At 46.3% G+C, this 5,378-nt stretch overlaps 1 non-coding gene across 1 annotated transcript; it reads right to left on the reverse strand.

The window, feature by feature from the left end:
• Window positions 1–1,202: 1,202 nt before the first annotated feature.
• LOC111814001 lies at window positions 1,203–1,328 on the reverse strand. The gene has a single exon (XR_002819098.1). It is a non-coding gene; the product is annotated as a U6atac minor spliceosomal RNA (small nuclear RNA).
• Between the last annotated feature and the right edge of the window lie 4,050 nt (window positions 1,329–5,378).

The raw sequence follows: 5,378 nt of genomic DNA on the forward strand, positions 1-5,378 counted from the left end.
ACTTTCAGAAAAATAGGAAAGGTCCACAAGAGGGGGAAAAAAAAGGGGGAACCATAACAGAGATTCTCAGGCCTGGAATGTACTCTGAGAAATGAAATATGTACAGCATAAGTTTGAAAATTCAATAGGATGATTAAAAGATCCAACTAAAGAATTCCTCTAGAGAGTAGATCAAGTCCAAAAAGAAAAGAGACTATAACAAAGATCACCTGGCTAGTCCAGGATGCCCAAGGAATCAAGAGAGAGCAGAGAAAAGTAAAGAGAAGATCAGCCATGAAGTAACAAAGAGAACTCTGCTACACAGGAGGATATTCATCTCCACACTTGTCTTAGTTACTCTTCTCTCATTGCTGGAACAAATACCCAACACCCAAACCAAAGGAAGGAAAGGTTTATTTAGCTCACAGTTAGTGGAGGTTTCAGTCCATATTCAGCTGGGTCCAAGGCAGAGCAGCACATAGCAGAAAGCAAACTTTCATGGTGGCAGCAAAGAGCAAGAGCACAAGGGAGTGGTAGCAGCAGCTCAGAGCGCTAGCTTCTCTTCCTACCTTATGTTATAATGCAAATTACCTGCCCCAGGGCAGGCATAGCATCCACACCCACAGTAATCAATCACAAACTCCAGAAACCCCAAGACTGCATGAGGCTCTGGGGGGGACAACTAGACACAAATCATAACAACATTGAAGTGCTCCATGAAAAGACCCACAAGGCACATTACCACGAAGTGCCAGAGCATCACAAAAAAGAGACAGTCACACACCTTCCAAGAAATCAAAACAGGTCACCGGAAAGGCGCAGCCCTCTAACTCCGTAGTCCGCTGACCAGCAGTGCTCAAGGGGAGGGTCCAATGACACAGTGGCTCCAAGTGCTGGAGGAAAACATCCTCTTCTTTTTTTATTTTTTAAAGAAAATACAGAATAGCATTAAAACAGAAAATTTACAAGTGATACAGAATTTCACTTAACAAAATATTACTTTCACAGTATTTCTTGTAATGCATAGTGTTGTCTTCAAACTAGCTGTTCATATTACCAGATGTATGCATGTAAAATTGGAAATAGAAAGAAATATGTAAGATATTAAGAAAAGGAAAAGGTCAAAGAATTGAAGAAAGGAGACAAAACAAATTAAGCATTAACTTCCCCTTTCCATAGACCAGCAGAAATGCACAGTATGGTTGTCCAAACCATCCTGCTTAGAAAAACAGTGGTTAGATGCCATGAAGCAGGTGGCAATGCCTTAACTGTCTGCGTGTTTCCAAGCCCGAGGGCCTCTTCCATCCTAGTCAAGGGGAGTCTTAACGTTCTCTCCTTTCATACAACATGGAAAACATCCTCTTACCTAGAACTCCACCCCCAGCCAGATGAGTGTTCCTTCGTACCTGTGATAGTTTATACTAGACCTCTTGCAAAGCCTTACATGATCGGGGTGGGCCTTTGGGGAGGTAAGTGGGCGATGGGGCTCCTAACTGACTTGCTGCTGGAAGTGGAGCCTGGTCAGGTGGTCACCGGGAGTGCAACCCCAGAAGATACGTCCCTTTTGGCTCCTCCCTCCCCACCCTGCTTCCTGGCCACCATAAGGTGAGCACCCCTACTCTGCCAAGCCCTTAGCTTTTCTCTTTTGGAGTTGCTGACCATGGATTGAAATGTGACCCAAGATAAACCTCTACTTTAAATTGTGAGTGAGGAGGACTCCTGTGCCCCAGTGACAAGGACAGTGGCTAAGCAATATCCATAGGGCTGTGCTTTACCCCCAAGACCCTCAGATGCTCAAGTCCCATATTAAATGGCAATGCTTGCGAATAACCAGCGGGCGTCCTCTTTTGCACTTTAAAGCATCTCTGGGTTTCTCATCTCACCTAACACAATATAAAGTTCTGTAAGTACTTGTTATATCATATCATCTAGGGAATAAATCTATAAGCGTTCAATTTTTAGTAAGATTTTTGATCTGTGGTTGGTGGAATCCATCCGTAGGAAACCCACAGAAATAGGGGGTGGATTAAATTCATGGAAAATACGTATTTTAAAAGTTAAATGTAAAATAAAATATTTTTAAAAGTACAAGTCTTCAAAAGTATGGTGTACATTTACTAAGATGCCTACTGGAATATGTACTTGGTATCTGAGGGCACAAGTTGGGAAAGGGGTCGTAGGGCCCCAGACTCAGGCCAGAACACAAGGGCAGAGAAGACATTTGGGGAGGAATGAGGACAGAAAGAACCAAGTAGCCAGTAGCCAGTTCAGACATTGGGGATCCAGGAGGCACTGTCAAGAAAAAGTTTAAATGGGCAAGGGTGTTCCTAATATATTTTAATAATAATAATAACTCCTGAAAAGGGCAATTACAAAGCAGAAATTGCACAGGAAAAAAACATACTCATAAGGTACTCTCAATGGCTTGGCTGTGAACAATATTCACATAGACCACCAGAAATCAGGCCAAAGATTCAACCACAAATCCCAATAGGATGTCCAGAGAACTTAACAGAACAGACTGAAGGTGCCAGAGGAGGCTACCTAGCAGTTGAATGTCCAGAATCAGTAGTCTGTGGGGAAGATGTACAGCGCTTAACAGAAAAGCCATCAGCAGGGTTGCAAATACCTGTCCAGAGGGAGATGTGGCGTGCCCAGGCAGGATGGGGGACAAAGAGATTCTTGCCTACTTTTTTGTTTGTCTGTGCAGTGTTGGAGGTGGAACCAGGGGCCGTGCACACCAGGCAAGCACTCACCGCTGAGCTCCAGCCCGAACCCAGAACAGTATTTTTTTTTCTTACGCACAGTAACACTACAATTGGCACAGTGGCACACACCTGTAATCCCAGCACTTGGGAGCCTGAGGCATGAGGATTACCATGAGTGTCTTAGTTACTTTTCTCTTGCTGAGACAAAATACCTGACATCCAAAGTTAAAGGGGTAAAGATTTGTTCGGCTCACGGTTTGTAAAAGGTGTCAGTCCATGGTGAGCTGGCTCCATGGCAGAGGGGCATCATGGAGGAGAAATTATCTAGGACAAGTGGGCAGTAAGAGACCACTAGCCCCCTTGCTGTACCTTGCATTTTATTCCCACTACCAGCCCTGGGGTGGGTGAAGCATTCATGCCCTTAACCCACCCAGAACGATGCCAAATCATCCAGTGGACTGATTCAACCATCACACACCCTTGATCCCAGCCTCACATTCCTCAGATCTACACACCTCTGGACAGTCTGCCCCCCTACGACCACATGAGGCTTCGGGAGCATATCTAGACACAAGCAAAACAGTCAATTTGAGCCAGCCTGGGCTACATAGTGAGTTCAAGGCCAGCCTCAACTGCATAGCCAGAAGGTGTCTCAAGGAAAAAAAAAATAAGTACAGAAAAGAATTCTCTACTCCCAGTACAGTAAAACTAGACAGAACTAAGATGAAGGCCCTTTTCATAGAAATGCTAATGCTCTCTCTTAAGCATCATTTGGATCAAGGAAGAAAGCAATAACCGAGCTTACAATATTCAGAAGTAATAAAAATGCCGTGGCAGAGATGGTGCTCCTCAGAGAAAAATGCGTAGTCTTAAATATTTATCTTAATAAACAAAAAGTGATGGAAATAATTGGGTGAAACTTGTAGCTTAAGAGTGAGAAGGAAAGAATAAAATGGTCCTCGTCATTCCATCAGACTGTCCAGGTGGACCATGAGCAGAGACCCTAGGGTGACGCCCTGGAGGGAGCCAGGTTTAGGCCTGGCTTCTCCAACTGTAATGGCCCCATCTGTTGTCACCACCTCCTGAAAGTCTCTTCAGGGCTGCATGTGGCCAATCTTTACAATGATACCCATGACCTTCAAAGCTAGACCACCACAGACCCTAGGCTTCCTCCAGGGCTCCCCTTGGAGCATCTACCCTGGGAGCGACTGCTGCCCTTCTGAGAACACCTGAGCTGGCCCAAGAAGACTCCCTGTGATGAGAACAGAGGCCTCCTGCCAATGCCAGCCCCATGTTGCCAGACAGCGCATGTGTCATCTTGGGGACACTCCCTCATGACATCAGATTCTCATGTGACTACATCTTGGCCAACATCTTGACCAACATAAGGCTTCTATAAGACATTGAGACCAGGCATTCTCCAGGGGTCTTCCCACCCTTCAGGAGTGTGCTGTCAGTGTCACCTGGGTGAAGGGCAGCTGTCACTCTATCATAGACAATTAGCACAATGAGCATTTCAGACACCTGAAGAACCTATCACAGTGCTGCTTGTCTCCAACTCCTGGGAAGAGGCCTGAGATTTGTCACTGTGTCGCGTTCCAGGGAGGACAATGGCCTGGCCCAGGGGCCCATAGCCAAGGTGTAAGAATCCACAAGAATGGCCAGCCAAATAGCTCAGCAGACTAAAGCATCTGCTTGGACAGTTCAATACCTAGTGTGCCACGTCAGCCCCACTCCAGGGGTGCTCTGAGACTGTGACTGAGACTGGGCGTGGTGGTGCGTGCCTGTAATCCCAGTACTTGGGAGGCTGAAAACAAGAGGATTGCTACAAGTCCTATCTGTGTGGTGAGTCCCTGTAGACCCTGTGCTAAATACATTTAAAAAAAAAAAAAAAGAACCCGTAAGAATGCACATGTGGAAGCACCACCCCAAATTTGAGTGACCAAAAACAGTTGGCTGCAGTGGTGGCTTCAGAAAGGCCAGGAGAACTGTGACAGTGGCAGAAGGGGCTGGTCTCAGTCATAGGCAACTCCTATGGCAATAACATGGCTATGTGGTCTCCTGGACACCAACACATGAGCCTAGGAATGTGTACACCTGGCCCTGAGGGATGATGGGAAGATCTAAGAGAAGACAATGGTACATGTGACAGAGAGCACCCCTGTGCCAAGAGGGATGTCACAGCTGCCTTTGGCACTGCAGCCCCAGCCCAGCCTACACCTCTGGGCTTTGGGATACCTGGGGACAAAGCAAGCTGCTCCCCCTAATAGGACAACCAGGCCTAGCATCCCCTGCCTCCAGAGGCAGTGGCCACCTCAGCGATGGCAATTCACTGTTAGGGTGGAACTGGCATTGCCACAGCAAGCAAGGCAAAACATGGGCACCCATTGCTCCTGTCATTTTCTGAAGCAGTTCTGGAAGTCTTCTTTCCTGAGTTTCTTTATAACACATGGTCAAAAATACAATGAATATGGCTGGCAGGCCATAAAAATGTGATGCCCCATCCACTTATCCACCAGATCTTGCCCAGATGAATTTAGGCTCCTCCCCAAAGTCAAATTGACCATGAAAGGGAAACATTTTAGAGCAAATTGGGAGACTGAGTCAGCCACAGCAGCACAGTTGAAAACACTCACAAAGGAGAACGGCCAGAGCTGCTTGACTCTGAACCACAGCATCATGAAAACAAGA

This window comes from Octodon degus, unplaced genomic scaffold (assembly GCF_000260255.1).
Source record: "Octodon degus isolate 3935 unplaced genomic scaffold, OctDeg1.0 scaffold00254, whole genome shotgun sequence".
NCBI classification, from domain to species: Eukaryota; Metazoa; Chordata; class Mammalia; order Rodentia; family Octodontidae; genus Octodon; species Octodon degus.